This window comes from Lontra canadensis, unplaced genomic scaffold (genome assembly GCF_010015895.1).
Source record: "Lontra canadensis isolate GAN:19392208 unplaced genomic scaffold, GSC_riverotter_1.0 scaffold138, whole genome shotgun sequence".
In the NCBI taxonomy this organism is placed as follows: Eukaryota; Metazoa; Chordata; class Mammalia; order Carnivora; family Mustelidae; genus Lontra; species Lontra canadensis.
Genome location: NW_022631132.1, coordinates 2,008,783 through 2,026,114, shown reverse-complemented (window position 1 = coordinate 2,026,114; position 17,332 = coordinate 2,008,783). Strand labels below are relative to the sequence as shown.

The 17,332-nt window shown below is 44.8% G+C and overlaps 1 protein-coding gene across 4 annotated transcripts in view; it reads left to right on the top strand.

The window, feature by feature from the left end:
• Nucleotides 1-1,006: 1,006 nt before the first annotated feature.
• The window catches only part of MBNL3 (muscleblind like splicing regulator 3), a 101,861-nt gene continuing 85,535 nt past the window's right edge, over nt 1,007-17,332 (top strand). For all 4 annotated transcript variants that reach the window (XM_032843355.1, XM_032843353.1, XM_032843354.1 and 1 more), the window contains exon 1: nt 1,007-1,185. The gene's annotated coding sequence lies outside the window, so the exon portion shown is untranslated. The remainder of the gene's footprint in view (nt 1,186-17,332) is intronic.

Below are 17,332 nucleotides of genomic sequence, written 5' to 3'. Positions count from 1 at the left end.
ACCACGCACGAATGAACGGAGCACACAAAGAATACATTTGGAGACCGAGCGGCGCCCTGCAGGAAGAAAGTGCCCGCACTCGGCTCGGGAGCGCGACTTTTGGCGCTCTTTGGGAGCGGCGGGAAGGAGGCGAAGGACAGGCGCCGGTGGGCGCGGGAGCGGGGGCGCCCGCCGCCTGACTGCCACCGGGTCCGCAGCGGCCAGCCGGGGCCAGGAGCCGCGCGCGGCGAGCCAGGTGAGGTTGGCGGCGCCCGGCCCCGGGTGAGCGGGCGCTACCTGGCCGGGCGGGGCGGGGCCGGGCTGTCGAGGGCCGGCCCCGCGCTCCCACCGCCCGCGCGCCGCTCCACCGGCCGGCGGAGTTGCGCGCGACTTGCCGTTTGGGCGGCCGAAGCCCCCTACCCCCCGCCAGCGGCGCGGCTGCCGCGGCGCGTCCCGCTGGCCGGGCGCGGGGCGCGGGGCGCGGGGCGCGGGGCGCGGGACACCGAGGGGGCCGCAGGGGGAGGACCGGCGGCCGCGGCGGCGGGCTCGGCCGGGCGGGGTTGGGGCCGGGGTTGCCATGGCAGCCAGCTAGCCCGGGCGGGAGCCCCACGCCCGCCGCAGTGAGGGAGCCGGGAGCTCCGAGGTGTGCTCCGCGCGCGGACTGAACCAACAGCCCGGGTGGCGGAGGGGGGGGGTGGCCGGGCCGTGTGCCCCAGCGCGCCGGCCTGCCCTGGGTTGGGACCCCTCCTCACCGACCCCCTGCGCTGAGGAGCCAAAGAAAATCTCCTGGCCTCGGGGGCCTGAGGGGAGGTTCGCGGGAGCCCGGGAGCGGGGGAAAGCGGAGGGGGGGAGCGCAGGGATCGTCGCCTCCGTCCGGGAGTCCCCGTGCGCGTGTCTCTCGCCTTGACGTTTTACACCCCACAGCGGCGACTCGGAGCAGGGTTGCACGTCCCAGCCAAGAAGTTCTGTAGGTGGGACGGGCTTTAATTTGCTTATATCTAATGATTTCAGGAGGCTCGCTTTAAAATGGCGGCATTCAGTACGCACCCCTGCTAAAGGCTCTCCCGGCACCGGGGCCACCTCGCGCAGCGCTGCTTTTGCTTCTGCCTCTAACAGATGGCATGTGCCGCTGTCGCTGCTGCTGCCCCCGCCACTGCCGCTGATAGCAGGACCCCTTAGCTCCTGGGTTTGCGCTCGCAGCAGAAGGTAAGGCTGGAGAGGAGTTGGGGTTTGCGAGAGTGGCTGCCTTCCTAGGACGCCAGCGAAAGCAAACGCCTTTTAAACTTTAGTTTTTCAAGTGGCAAGTAGAAGGAAAAGTAATCCTGCAACTTTGTTGCAATTTTAGGGCTTTGATCTTTCTTCTTCTTCCCCTTCTGCCGTTTTTCCTTTCTTCTACCTTTCCCTGCATGTTCTTCTTCCTTTATATATATATGCATTTGTAATTTAAAGGAATTTCTTGCGTGGCATATCATCAGCAAATGCTTTTAACGACTAATTTCCCCATGTTCATGCGCTGTCGTGAGCAGCGCCGGAGCTTCCTTGCAGAACGGTGTCTTTTCCCGCTCTGGATGGACACATTTGGCATCTGAAGGGCATGAGGATAGATCTTAGGAGACTGGTAAAAGGGGGACTTTATTTTTAGCATTCACACACCTTTTATGGTAAGGAAACGCCATTAAATCAAGAGGAGTAGTGAAGCTTAACATTCAGGTGATTGATTTGTGCGGTGTTAACATCACGGTAGTGGACCTACTGTGTGCTTTTCTGACTACTGTCTTTTGATTGATATGTATAGCCACAACAGTGAGAGTGAACTTACTGCATTGCTGTAATTAAGGTAGTGTGTTTTAGAGAAGTTCTTTTTTCCTAGATGTTCCTGAATTGCTTAATTGGGCTCGGATCCCCACATGTGGAATAACGCCACAGGAAAGTATCAATTAAAACAAAATTATTGCAAGATTTAATTTTGAAATGACTGCTATTATTTCACTGTGTTGACCGGTTTAATCGATAAGTCTGGGTGATTACTGATGTAATGGTTGGAAAGCAGACTCTTGAAATAGCCATGCAGGTGACTAAGCATCCTTAATACAATTCATCCAAGGTTTTTTTTTTCCCCCTTCCTATAAAAGGCATATTGACAGGCTTACCAGAGACCTCAGATTTCTCCGATTATATTCATATTTTGTATTTTCCTTTTTGCCTATGCAAATGTTTAAATACTTTTTAAAGTTGTTTTTAAAAAATTTTCCCCATTATGCAGTACCTTTGAGAGGTGCCTTGATGTTTATGGAAACTTCCCTAAACATAGTGTAAAAGGGCTTTTGCCCATAGCCAGCTGGTATTATTCTGCCTCTGTCCACCTTTTACATCTCTCCAAGCAGTAGAATCCACTTGCCTGGCAAGACTCTCCTGCTATTAAATTTAGCCAGCTTCTGGGAAGGGGAGAAAGAGATTGTTTTGCACCTATTAAAGAGCAATGCAGTTTTCCTGCCCAGGTGATGCAGTGTGTCTAGAAAGGAAGAACTGAACTGTTTACAATGAAATTTACTATATAATAAATTTTGTATCAGTGTTTGCAGATCATTGTTGAGAAAAGTGTGTGGGAAATTCATTGCTCCAGGTCGGAAAGGAGAGCTCCCGCAGGTAGAGCAAATAGATAGCTGCATCCTGTGTCCCACCTGCCCGGGGAAGGGGGTTGAGGGTGACCACAACCAACTTCTCCTATTTTTCGTGCTTAGAGACTTAGACCCCCAGTTCAACAAACTTGGCCTCCTGATGAGCTGCCTTGTTGACGAATGACTTTGGACCAAACGCATCCTTAAAAAACAACAACAACAACAACAACAGCAGTGCAAACACTAAACCTTGGGGCCAGAAGAGACCAGCTAAACCAGTGTCAGAGGAATTAGGAGGAAATTTTGTCAGTTAGCATTCTGCAGCTTTATACAGTGATGAGATGGGAGACCCTGTGTGAAAACATCAGTGAAGGGGTTTGCCAGAAAAAAAAATATTTTGAGAGAGAATTGATACAGTGAGAGGCTAGAGGTGGTGACTGCATGTTTTGCTCTACTTCTGAGAGCTACTTCATTTCTCTAATTTCCTTTGCTGCTTTAAGCGCTCATAATGATTCCCAGGACTATTATAAAGTACCCTTTCTCCCCCTCAACTGTCTACTGCACGCATTTGACAACAGCTGCTTTTTCAGGGGGATAAAAACCTGTGATTATGAGCTGGTATCCTAAGTATCTTTGGTATTCCCTTGTGCCCACCCTTTACCTAAGCAAAGCCTCACACAGAGTAGATACTTAAGAGATACTGAATCAAAAAGAAGAATGAATCATTTGTAAACTCGCAAAGGAGCAGATTCCGTGCCCAGCTTTTAACTGCAACAGTATATTTTGGCGTACTTGCAGGAACCGAAAAATTTGGTAGTGTAGATGAGAGGGTCTGCATTCTGTTTGCTTCTCACCGAACCTCAATATTGCATTTTGATTCCCTGATATAATGAAGGTAAATAAGGTGCACACGGAGCACTTGGCCTTCTGTGGAAGTAGAGGTGTAATTCATTTTTCTGACCAGTAGGTGTTTGATTATTGGCCCAGCTCTACAGTAGGAAAAAGTAACCACAACAGCTTGGTGGGGGGTGGGGGGATGGTTTTGTCTTTAGAGGCTCTACTGCACTGCACGTGCTGAAACAGTGACAGTCTCTTGGCTGCTGTGCAGATGCTGACAGTGTAGTCTGAAATTCAGTTTTGCTTTCTACCCAGCTGTCTTTACATGTGAGTTGGAGGGGATGGGCAGAAGGGGGCAAGAAGCCATCAAGTGACGAAGATTTTCATTCCTAAAATCGTGGGTTTCTCCTACTTAATAGCACAAGACATTCAGGAAGGGGGTGGGATTTTTGTTTGGAAATAAATAATGTTGTCTGATAGGATGGCAAACAGGGACCGGGGCACAGCAGACAAGAGTAAGTTACAATGCGTGTTTGACAAGTAATCTGATCATCTAATTAAAGGTAGATAATGGTCACTGCCATGTGAAGACTATCAAGTGTCTGAAAGAGCACAAGGCTGCGGTCACCTTTCCTTCTTCAGAGTTCTTCCATGCGAGCTGTTGTGTTTCCTTAAACCACATCTCATAGGCTGAACAGGTGGATTCCCCCCACCACCCCTGTTCGCGGTGTAGGTAATGTCAGAAAACAGAAATCAGAAGTTGTGTTTCTTTGTGGGCTCTTTCTGAGGTGTGTGATACGCCTGTCACTTTGAAAATAGAAAGATATTTGTGCCTCAGATAAAACGAGGTGGCAGTTTTCTTCTTTTTTTTTTTCCCCCTCTAGGAAAATAAACTGTGTTTGGGAGCAAGGAGTTTAATTTTCATTACAAGCCAAACAACAAACAAACACAAATTATGACCAAAAAGAAACCAATTAGATCTGTATTCATGTGGGCTTTCAGATCTGAAGGAAACCAGATGCTTCCAAGGCACCCTCCTCTTCCTGAATGGTTTTCTATCGCCTCAAGACAGCCAAATGACAGTGTCAGAAAGACGACTTTGAGAATTTGGATAAATAAGATATCTATTCCATTACCAAGTGTTAATTACATCCATGTGACCTAAAAGGGATCAGATAGGTGTTTTTTTTTTTTTTCCAGCTCATTCTAGTAAAAACACAGCATCAATCTTATCATTTATTTCTACTTCGTATGAAGTGGAGTGACAGTGTTTTTAAAAGATTGGTGGGAAGCCTAAGGCAGTCTGGGAAGAGGAACCTTAATTTTAGGTGAGAAGTAAAGGTGTTCCCAAGTTGTCTAGGCACATCCACAGAAGCACACATGTTCGTGTGTACCCAAATTAGTTGTCACTTTAGAACAATTTGTACAGCTATGCATTGATTTCTGCCTGGCAGATTATGGGAAAATACCTATTCAATTCCAGGCAGTTAACTTTTGGAAAAAGGATACTCGAGAGGAAGGAAGAATGAAAGAAAGCTTGATTTAAATGCACGTGTGTGTGTGTGTGTGTGTGTGTGAACATAATGCGTATATTCACATGCATACATCTATGACACACATATATATTCGCCCTCTGTATGTACATGATGCTTTTCAAGAAACTCAAGCACAGTCATCCCAGAACTCGATAAGAGCCGTGAGAACAAAGCGTTAAGGGGAAGAAAGGAGCCTGGTTAGAGATTTAGGAATCAATTAGGCATGCTTGTTAAATACTATGTCCTCTCTCAAGGCCCACTTCCATCAGTGCTAAGTTGGCTTATGAGTAGGAGTGATTTGTTTCCCATTTTAGGCAGGAGTTTGTTTTACGCCTGCACAGTGGGTGAAGTCAGAGGACCCGGGAAGAAAGGGCCTCCGATTGAGAAAGGCAGTCTGGAGAGAAATGCGGGGGGGTTGACGCTAGAAACTTCCGACAGTCTATTTGATCTCCTGAGGCCATGGGAGCGTCCTAGAGCCTGGCAGCTTGCTGGCCCTTCTTTTCCACTTTGGATCATTCAGATGGCCTCCAAATTGTCCTCATCGGCTTCTTTGCACCCTGAGCCTCCTGGCTTCCCCTGCACTTGGTGTGAACGTTTGAGAAACATTTCTTTGGGCTTATGCAGGGGTCCCTGAATGTCCAGGTCCCTCATTAGACAGGTGGCTGGGTCTTCTGACCTCACATCCTCAGTGCCTGGCACGTAGTAGTATCTCCATCAAAGTTTGTTAAAGAGAAGGAAGTGTGGATCAGTCTTTCTAACTTGTCCTTAGGTTTGGTGAACACCTCTCCTGTGACTTCAGGTAGCATTATCTCTATCTTTAGGGTCCCCCCCCCACATGGGTAACAACAGCAGCAGACATGCTGAAGCCTAGGTGGAGTGTCCTTTGGCGGCCACAGAAGTAACTGGGATGGGTTCAGCGGAGAGCACGCAGTGGCTGAGTCCTCAAGGAGCAACCTACCAGCCCACTGCTGTGTTTTCTGTCACCTGCGGTGGCATTTACCGTCCCCGCCTCCCATTCCAGGGAAATCTGTCTTCAGCAACGAGTTCTGCAGAAATGGTTCTCCAAACCATTGCACCAGGTTAAAAAAGAAAAGAAAAAAGCTCACAATGAGAAACACTGGGACTCGATGCATTGTGCCATGCATGGTTTAGGCAGTGATGAAGTCACTGACAAAAACCCAAAGGACACTGAGAGCTGTCTCATTTGCAGTTAAACCCTGATTGCCTATTTGGAGGTTGAATTTGCATAGGTGTTTATTTACCAAGATACAGGTATGAATAGCGCCTCTTTTTACTGGCTCCGGAAAGCACTGTCTACACGGTACAAGAGACAAACGAGCTGCCGTTTCAGGTCTCCCACAATCATCTCTTGTGCCCGGAGGATCATCAGCCTTTAGGTACAGTCTTTGCAGTCACCCCTTATGTGGCAATATGAAGAGACCAAACAAGGGGGTAAGGTTTTGGGGGGGGGGGGGACGGTGGCTTATTAGCAAAAAAAAAAAAAGTGAGTAAAAGAACCAAAGAGCTTGCATTTCACCTTTTGTCTTGCAGTCTTCAACCTTCGTGAGGGAAAACAAAACAATGCAAAAGAAAAGCACTGTGTATAATATTAGCTTGGGCATATTTCCCTTAGTATAATTACTATTTTTTGCTTTACAAACCGAGACAGCAAGGTGGACACATCCTGTTGAGGTGGCTGCTTTATTGCAATTAGATGTAGGTACCATATAACACTTTTTCTGAGTTGTTAAAAAATGTATGGAGACCCATTCAACGAGACCCACAGCAAGTGGAGGTCACTCGTGTCCTGGAGAAGTTGGTGTTCAGGAGATGGTCCAGTTGCAGGTGCTGTTTGGTTACCCAGCGCAGTGACATTATTCAAAGTGCTTGCTATCTGTGATGGATGAGGGTCCCACGGAAGAGGCACGGATTCTTTTCCGAAGGGATTTTGAGAACAGTTTAAACTCTTAACTTGTTTATGCGAGCATTTTCCCTAAGTAATTGGATAGCACGAAAAAGACCTTCTTAGCTCATCCAGAAGTGTGAAGTGGACAAATTGTATACATGATAAGGTCACATTTTAGGTCTAAGGGCTTCCAAATGCAGAAAACATGGGATGGGGGTGCCAAGTAACCCAATCTGTTTCATGAATGCCCGTGGCAGTGGCCTCAGATGGAGACAGAGGCCACGGTCAGTAAGCATGCTGCCAGCTTCCCGAGAGCCAGGGTCTGGGCTCTGATTGACAGGCACCCCGAGAGAGGGCCTTTTTGAGAAGGACCTTAGGTTTGGGGTAGGGACTGACTTTTGCCTAGGCAACTCCTATGAATCCACTTCTTGAGAGTGCTAAACCTGGTTTTGCTGGGGGACTCATTTGTGTGTACTAGGAGCCTCAGCGTAGTGATAATAGGAGGGCAAAATGATTTTACTTTCTGGCTAAAACTCCTTTGTGTTGAGCTCCTTTGTATTGAGAAGCTGACAGGCTGGAACAATGTGGCATGGGGCTTGGCATTTCACACCGCTGGAAAAAGACAAGAACACGTCCACGTGTGGCAAAGATTGTGATGATGAGCATAGTAATAAAAGCATCTAAAGTGTGATCCCTTTGGAAAGCTCTCATCCACGTGCACTTCGACATCCTTGTCGGGTGGGGAGAGAGAGAGCCAGGGCAGAAAGACTGGCTCTAAGAAGTGAGTTCCTCTTCTCTGGGATGCTGGACTCTGCGGTCCTCTCCCTTACTAATAAAATAGTGGTTCTGGAAATTGATCCTAAATGAACAGGAAGCAATGGGGATAGCTAATGTCCGGTTCCAAAGGCTTATTTTACTGATGTGGTCCATTCCTATAGTCCTCAAAATGCACACGTTCAAGCGACTGTCCTATGACCTGCACTAAGTAAATTTTGGGGGGGGAGGAGGTAAATATCACATTTTTTCACTGTCAAGACTCCTCCTAGCCTTCCATCTACCCCCAAAGAAATTTCCGTATTTTGAGCCATCAAAGAAAACAGTTCAGACAGAGGCACTCTGAAACAGTGACAAGCAATGACAGGAAATGCTGGTTGCACCCCGGTCTCCTTCATAACTTCGCGAGACCACAGCTGCCTGATTTGTTTTCAGCTTCCTGTTTGGGGGGCCCTTGGGGTCAAAAGTAGCAGTGTTTTCCATATAGATTTTTTCCCTCTTTTTTGCTTTATTCTGTAAAGCCACAATAAATCTGTCACTGGACTGCATGTTTTGTATATTTTATGGACTGTATCATGTGGTTTGAGTTTAATTTGGAAGGCAGTGCTTTTATAATCAAGAGTTCCCTCCCCCCCAACACACACACGTGCAGCTTTAGGGGCTGGGACTGCACGGGGCCTTCTAGAGTTTATAGCTCTATTTACACAATAGTGATTGCCAACGAGGGCATTTCCTGCCAGTTAATGACCGGTTGGAAAGGCCAAAAGTCCAAATCCAAGAGGAGAGGACCGTTCATTAAATGCCACTAAGGGACCAGGGCTCTTTTATCAGAAGGTGGTGAGGAGAAAGTGAAACCACATTCTGCCCTTTGAAAAGCCCAGAACCTCGTGGGCAGAGGCCCCCAGGGAGGCAGAGCCTGGTGGTCTGGGAAATGGAGCCACTTTTCAGGACAAGAACCAAAGACCTGGCCCCCAGATTGCCAAATCAGGACTCGGGTGGGTAGGGCATTTCCTTTTGGTTGACAACCCAGTGGAGAAGGGACACATAAGGAGGAGGGCCCCGAACTGGCCCACGTATTAATTAACGGGGAAAATGCTCAACTCGCAGGTATTAGAGCTACCTTGAAAACCTCCAAGATCCCATGGTTGACTTTCCTAATTCATTGAATAACGGATCGTTGCTAAGGCGGACGAGAACTTGGGGATGGAAGGGATGATCTCTTTTCAAGGTCGGTTTCACGGGACACCAATATTGCATTTTGATTCTGTGATACAATGAAGGTAAATAAGGTGCACACGGAGCACTTGGCCTTCTGTGGAAGTACCTTAGAGGCTGAGGGCTGTAATATTAACCGTTGAACCTGAGACATTCCCAGGAAGCGGTTTTGTCCCCAGTATAATTCCTGCCTGCTGTAAAGCAGCTGAGGTGTGAAGAGTTTGGCATTGATTTAGAGCAAAAACAGAGTCAGACCGAGATTAGGTTCGCATCCAGGAATTCTGGACTTCCTGGCCTGTCCTTCACTCCTTTCGCTTCCTAAGCCTCCAATTTGCCCAAATGTTAAATGTTCACGAAAGATAAACATCTGTTCCCAGTTCTTTAGTAAATACCGCCGCACAGGGGAGGTTGTGTGACACCCCCACTTCTGAACATGGCTTGATCCTTTACCTTGAAATTTTAATTTCTTTCATATCTTCCACATTGTCGGGGGGGAGGGACTGCAGGGGGTAGGCTGGACCTCTAAAATACAGGCCGTCATTACAGGCCAGACCCCTGGCTTTCTTCATGGGATTGGGTCATCTGTCACGTGCACAACAAACCAAATATTAAGTTTCATTTTGGGGTCTGGCAAATGTCATTATATGCTTTTTTAAATATCCAGTAATCCAAGGATTTCTGGTCATTACCAGCTCACAAAATAGAAGAGATTTCTGCAGTTTAAAACACTCTACAAATGTACTGTATACCCATTATTGTTGTGGCTATGAGATGAGACCTCGAAGAGATTTATAAAGAGTGACTGGATGACTCCAAAATATATTTTTTTAAAGTGATTTTATTTTTGAACATTCTTGAGTTTGAATGTTAAGATATGCTAAAATTTTGCTAACTCAGGTTAAAAGCAATATTCTTGTCTACAAAATATTTTGGACTGAGAACAAACCAGGTTTTTCTTTTTTTTAAAGATTTTTTTTTATTTGACAGACAGAGATCACAAGTAGGCAGAGAGAGAGGGAGAGGGAAGCAGGCTCCCTGCTGAGCTGAGAGCCCGATGCGGGACTCGATCCCAGGACCCTGAGATCATGACCCAAGCTGAAGGCAGTGGCTTTAACCCACTGAGCCACCCAGGTGCCCCCAAACCAGGTTTTTCTAAGCAGATACTCTATTGGCCTGAAAATGAACACTCATTTATAATTAGCACAGCTGCATTTAAATAATGATCCAAGAAATGTTAGAAATATCTCATTCCAAGAGGTTACGTATATTCCATCTTGACGTTATTTTGTTTAGCAGACACTTTATAGGTTATTTAAAAATATATTCAAAAATAGATTTTTGATATATACCTCGCTCAGGTAACTACCATAGCCTGTCCCAGTAGGGTCAAAGTTAATGAAAATTTACCCTACTATATAATATATATAGGGAGCCAACATCACCTCGTGGTACGGGAAAAGTCCACTCATTCTGTTGTCATAGGTTTTTTTTTTTAAGATTTTATTTATTTGACAGAGATCACAGGTAGGCAAAGAGGCAGGCAGAGAGGGACGGGGAAGCAGGCTCCCTGCTGAGCAGAGAGCCTGATGCGGGGCTCGATCCCAGGACCCTGAGATCATGACCTTAGCCAAAGGCAGAGGCTTAACCCACTGAGCCACCCAGGCACCCCTGTCGTCATAGTTTTTAAGTGGTAGGCAACAACTCATTAGCGCATGATGAAATCCGTGTAGTAGGTTGTGACTAGCACTTTTTTAAAACAAAATTGAACAAGATAGTAGGAAAATATCAGAATATATCATGTAGGAAGGTTAGATATTTTTGGTAAGACTTTTTCACATCTAGACACATACGCACTTAAGATGTGAAATGTGTTTCTTACTGTTGCTGGCAAAAAAGTTGAAAAGTCAGTGCTCTAGTGGATGTTATTTCAAACTGGGTCGGTAATGTTTTGTCATCTGTATTTGAGGGGAAGGTAGGGTTCTGACATACTAAGCAAGGTTCGTTCACTACCTTGACAGTCGCATGTCTGTTTTGCAAACTGCGAAATGAGACATATTGCCGTTGGAATGCCTTAAGGTTTAACGTCTGTGGATTTTTAGTCCTAAGGAGATGCACTTTGTGTATTATGTATTTACCAAGTGGTATTCCTAAAACATGAGACACAGAAAAGAGTGCTAGCTGGGAACCCAAGGTAGAAAAGGACATCTTAAGGGTAAAAACACACTAAAAATCTTGGGATAGTTGGGCCTGAGTTTCTTCTAGTAGGAAAAGAATGTCAAGAAAATTTAAATGAGGGAAAAGCCCACTTTATTTTAGGATGAGTTAAATGTAAGTTAAAAGAGTTCAAAAATTTCTTTTGACTTTTTAGAAATCAAAAATGGTCCCATCCAGAGAGAACATATTTGCAAGAAGAGAGCTGATTTTTAAACAAATATAAATGTACACATTTACCATAGATTTGGAAGAAAACCTGAGCATGGTTATTTTTTTCTGCAACGAACAAACGCACACACTAAATGAATTTGAAAATTGTGGGCGGGAGGCAGAAGCCAAGCATCTGTTAAATATACCTAGGATATTGATGCAAATAATTATACAAATAGAGAAGACAACAGTCACATAGCCTTTCTCATTACTATTTTATACTAATGAGAATTAAGCCCAGTAGTAGAAAAGAAAAAGATTTACTCACAGGAAGTACTAAGTGGGGTATCTTAGGAGATTGGAAACATCCTTAGAAGCCTGGACAATCTCTGCATATTCCTTTGACTTAAATAATTGTTAGAGGGGAGGAAAATATTGCCTTCCGGGGCACTTGGAGTCTCCAGTTGGAGCCTAAGGATCTTGTCTTCACCCCTTACCCTCCTGATCCCCTCCACGCCCCCCTCCGCCGCCCTCAGCTGCCTCCCAGTGTCACTGTATCTTACTACTGCTTACTCAACTCTGCGTATCTGAGATGAAATTAGGCTTTTCATCATAGACATTTAAATGTTAAACTCAAGTTACCGCTCTGAAAATAAAATACAATCTCAGTTCTAATGAGTTGGTAACTAAATTCTGTCATTGTAAATGAGTCCTCCTCTCTCTCTTGAGATACACCCTATTTCAAACTTAAGAATAGAAAAAGACTTACACAGCTAATGGTTGTGTAATTAGCAATCAATTGATGAAATGAGATGTAAAACAAATTAAGCACAATACTAAAGTGTTACTCCATTATTCCCGCCCACCCCCAAAAAAGAAACCCACCGGAAAACCTGGTTACATACATTACTGTATTGACAATGAAAAAAACCAACACAACGCTGTTGGGTGAACCTGCGAAAATTTCCAGATCCTGGTAGTGACAGCTTTTAGCAGCTTCTTATTCTGTTCATTAAAGCTCTTTAGAAAGCACAACTATGTATGTTTTTAGGCTGGAGAATAACTTGGTTTACAGCATCGATTGCTCCATAAACAACATTTACAGAGTAGCCTGGAGTAGGTGTAATAAGGTGTGAGCATCTAGAGCATGAGTTAGTCAGGATTTCCCGCTGCAGTAAGCATATGGTTGGTCGTGTGTTTCAGGCAAACAAAATTAGTCATTGGTCTGGGGTGTCAACTCCTTTTTTTTTTTTCACTTTAGCCTTCTGGGTTTTTGGTTCTGGAATACTCGGCAAATGATTAGTGATAAGAAAAGGCTATGTAAGAAGGTATGCGAAAGCCAACTAAACCCCAGGTTCTTGTTCACGTCACGCGGCGTTCTCCCATTTCTCAGTGTGTCTGTGAAATATTTTGATCCCTCACATGACACGTCCGCCAAATTACCTTTAAAACTTTGAAGTAGACAGAGGATTCAAGACCTTCAGCGGGCGAGTTCCTTTCATTTATAGTGAGCAGAATTTTCCCTCAGAAGGCATTGAGACCATGAGGGCAAACAGACTTCTAGAACGAAGAAGGAAGATGGAAAGGAAGAAAGAAATGCTAGATTTGCTAGTCTTTTTTTTTTTTAAGATTTTATTTCTTTATTAGAGAGAGAGTGCACAAGCAGGGGGAGGCAGGCAGGGGAAGAGGGAGAAGCAGGCTCCCCGCTGAGCAGGGAGCCAGATGTGGGGCTCAGTCACAGGGCCCTGTGATCATGACCTGAGCCGAAGGCCGGGGTTTAATGACTGAGCCACCCAGGCGCCCCTAGATTTGCCAGTCTTTTGCTGGGATAATCCCTTATCACGTAGTCCTCATTTTTGTGGAACCGTATCAGCCAGAAGAAAGGGAAGACGTTGATACCGCTGTTGGCTTATCCATGAGGAAAATCCCTTGGTCTGAAGCATTGCCGCCATTAGCCGGAAGCCTGCCATGATTAGGCAGAAGGAAAGCAAAAGCCTGGTCATCTTAGTTCGAGGACAGGAGCCAGGACAGGAGCCCCAGCTCCTACTGTTCCTTCTGGTTGGTAACAATTCAAACCCAACCCAACCCTCCTGAAAGGAGAGGTTGGTTTGTTTTTAAGCGAAAATCAGCTGGGTCTCCTTGGGTTCCTATAAAGACAATAGTGTGAAGTACGCCTCCAGACTTCTGAGGCGGCCTGCTTTTAGCTTCCTAAAGCAAACCTGGTTTAGGAAACAGGAAGCCAGAAAATCAAAGCAACGACTATTGCTTTCTTTTGTGGCACTAAGGGTCCCTTTCTGATATGCTCAGGGGGAACAGTGGCAGACAGCGTCACCAGGCGACATGCCAAGGGCCTGGGACTTCCCTGGACATGTCCTCATGCTGGCAGGCCCAGACGGGGTGACACAGGCTCTCGGACTTCTTGAGTGGTGGCTTTTACTACCACCTTCACCTCCAGGAATGTCTTGGACTTTTAAATCAATCTTAATATCCACAGGCAGGAGTTTATATAGGAATAAAATTTGAACCCCCATTTTCACACCCAATAAAAAATCCTATAATAGGTGTTTATTTAGAGTCAGCTGACATTTATCAAACAATTACTATATGCCAGATGCTCTGCTAGGTGCTTTCTTTCTGTTATGACGAAATTTCCTTTAGCTCGGAAATACCATGGTTTCTAACCCGGCAAGGACTCTCCTTGGCATCTAATAGTAATTGGGCTAAAAATAGCACCTTCAGTTCCTTGCTCACTTTTCAATACCACCCCCCCCCGCCAGCACATGATCATTTCTTCTTTGTCCCTGTTCTCTTCATCTACTCCGAGTCCCATGGGCAGCCTCTTCCATCAGCGAAGGCATTTGTCTCCTGGATCTGGCACTCATCCCTGTAGAACAAAAACACTGGTTTTGCTCTCTGGTGGCTGGTGCCGCAGCCAGATAGGAAGTGTCCGGGGATGAAGAGTTAAGACATCAGGACAACTGGGGCGCCTGCGTGGCTCAGTGGGTTAAGCCGCTGCCTTCGGCTCAGGTCATGATCTCAGAGTCCTGGGATTGAGTCCCGCATCGGGCTCTCTGCTCAGCGGGGAGCCTGCTTCCTCCTCTCTCTCTGCCTGCCTCTCTGCCTGCTTGTGATCTCTGTCTCTCAAGCAAATAAATAAAATCTTAAAAAAAAAAAAGACATCAGGATAATTATGTTGAGTGAAACAGCGTGTAGAAAGCCCCAGAACAAAGTTGGTTCGAACTTGTGCGCAAGGTAGAGAAAGTAACCCAGCAGCCATGGGAGTCCCTCTCTCACCTCTAGGAGTGGCCAAGGCAGCCTAAGGAGGAACAGGAGGAGGAGGAGGCGGGAATTGGGGCAGGGGAGGGGCGGGGGGTGGGGGGAATGATAGGGAGGAGGAATCTCTGTGATTAAGGAAAGAGTGCTGTTGTGTGGTTAAGGCAGGAGTGACTTAGATCATGCTTACTGGCTGGCAGGGAGACGGAGGTGAAGCAGAATTTGATCTTTGATCCTCCTTTCGTTCATCAACTATAGAACATTAATATAGAAGTGTCTGTAAATGGCTAGATATGTATAGCATGGCCCTCTGCTCGTGCAGCGCCTGTGTTAATAAGCCCAGTAGTACTCGTGCAGCTGGATTACGCAAACCATGAGGAACTCTCGCATTTATTCTTTTTGCCCTTAAGGTATAGGATTAGGCTTATCACCAAAAATAAATAAATAAATAAATAAATAATAAAATAATAAAAATTTAAAAAATATTTTAAAAAACTGGGATGGGGTGCCTGGGTGGCTCAGTGGGTTAAGCCTCTGCCTTCGGCTCAGGTCATGATCCCGGGGTTCTGGGATGGAGTCCCGCATCGGGTTCTCTGCTCGGCAGGGAGCCTGCTTCCTCCCTGCCCCTGCCTGCCACTCGGCCTACTTGTCTACTTGTGATCTCTCTCTCTCTGTGTCAAATAAATAAAATCTTTAAAAAAAAACTGGGATAGGTTGGAACAAAACAAAACAAAGACAGCAGAATTCAGCCAAAATAATAGATAATAGATAAAATCGTTTTTAAATGTCACCTCTCGGTGCTACTGAATTCATGCATATGTGACTGACATCTTTCTTTCTATAGGTGGGGCTCCGGGAAAATGAAAGTCAGGTGGGGAAAGCTGTAAAGAATAACAACGATTGGACTATAACTGCCAAGATTGTGCTTTCCCTGTATGATTTCCTTTTAGACTAGGATCCCGTGTCAGTTCTTCATAAAGTTAGAAATTTCAACACGGGCAGCAACTTCCCCGTGTTGTGTCTGGCAACTTCCGGTTCTCGTGAATTTTCTCTTTTACCGTGTAATTCAAAATATAAGTCTCGGGTCCAGTTTCAGTTCTCCTTACTGTGGCCACCCTCCCCAATTTCCCTTTCAAAACATATCTTATTCTTTCTTTCTCAACAGCTGATGGTTATTGGTGCAAAATATCTTGAATGTAAATCTTGTACGTAATGTCTGGGTTGCTGTTGATTCTAGTCAGAGAGAGGGTTGTTGCTTTGAGGTTCTGCAAATGCTTTTTATTCTAAAGGAGAAATGATGCAAATTTGGCAACATGTTGAAAAACTTAAATCTTTGAAGTTATTGTAAAGGTACTAATTATCTAAACCCGCATTCCCCAATCTGTGCTTATTTTGCCACATGTTCCAGGTAAAAAGAAAGGGGGGGGTATTTCTTAGGTGGGATGCCTGGGAATTGATGTTTAAAATGAATACCACATCCCAAGGATTAAATTGCATTAAAGCTATACTCCCTACCCCTCTCAAAATGTGTAAATAGACACAAATGTGTATGTGATAGTGTATGTAAATATACGTAGATATAATTTTATAACTTCAACTTTTGTTTTTTATACTAAATTTCAAGTCACTGGGCAAACACTACTTGTTGATAAGAATTTAAGAATATTCTATCAACCAGCATCAAAATAGTTGCATCACATCTTCCTTCCAAGAGAAGATACTGCACAAAATCACCAGTAACTTAGATTAAAAGACACTCCTCCCCAGGAAAAAAAAAAAAGTTCATTAAATAGATTCCTAAAACAACTGGGAAATCTTTGCTTTTACTTTCCTGTTTGTGATTTCTAGTTTAAATGTCTTCCTTACCATTTAACACTGGAGAAAATAGATATCTAGAGTATCCTAAATGAAGAAGCAAGCCAGATGATTTTACATTTAAGTTAGTGAGGATATCTTTGTACTTCGTTCAAGTAAAAACATTCAGCAGATCCAAACTTAAAATGATAGCATGAATGGGCTTATTCAGTCCGTGATCAACAATTTTCAACTCCTTGCTTAGTAATTGGAAGGACTGCACAGGAAGGCAAGTTCATATGGTTGGTTTAAATTAAGGCTATTGTGTTGAGGGAATCAAACAGCTTGGTAATCAAGCTGTGAACTCTGTGCCTCTCTTAACTAATTAATTGAGTCTGATACCTCTTCAAAGGTCTTGTTCCATGTTACCAATTAACCACACCTCTTAGGTATCTCACCTCTTCCTCCAGGGTCTGCTCTCTGGTTTATTATTATTAAAATTACTTACCGGATTCAGTAAAAAAGTTGGATTTGCAAGTGGGTCCTTTTTGGGTTTGATTAGTATCGGTGATAATACCTTCTCAGAGTCCTTTTGCACAGCGAAATTGTATTTTTTTAAACAGTGAGGCTTGCACACTGAAGTTAAAATTAAAATTATTGATAATTAATATGAAAATAATTAAAATGAAAATAATCTGGAAAAGTGCCTGCTTCCCAAAAGTCAGTACCATGTTATCTTTGTGCGTATGTATGATTAACATTGTAATAAATACCGAAGAAATGATGACTTGTTTGTTGAGCTTACAGTGGGGAAAATTTCCAGCAAGGAAGACAAAAGTGAGTGATGGGAGAAAGCCTTTGCCTCCACTTCTGCCCAGCTGTGTTCTCTTGGCAAGAATTCGATTCTTTCGGTATTTGAATTGAAAACTGTAGCCTTCTACATGTAGAACTGTTGGCACAAAGGGGGAAGGAGGCCAATTTATCTGACTCCAGTCAACAAGCTACACAAATTCATATTTTTTTTAAAAAAAAGCAAA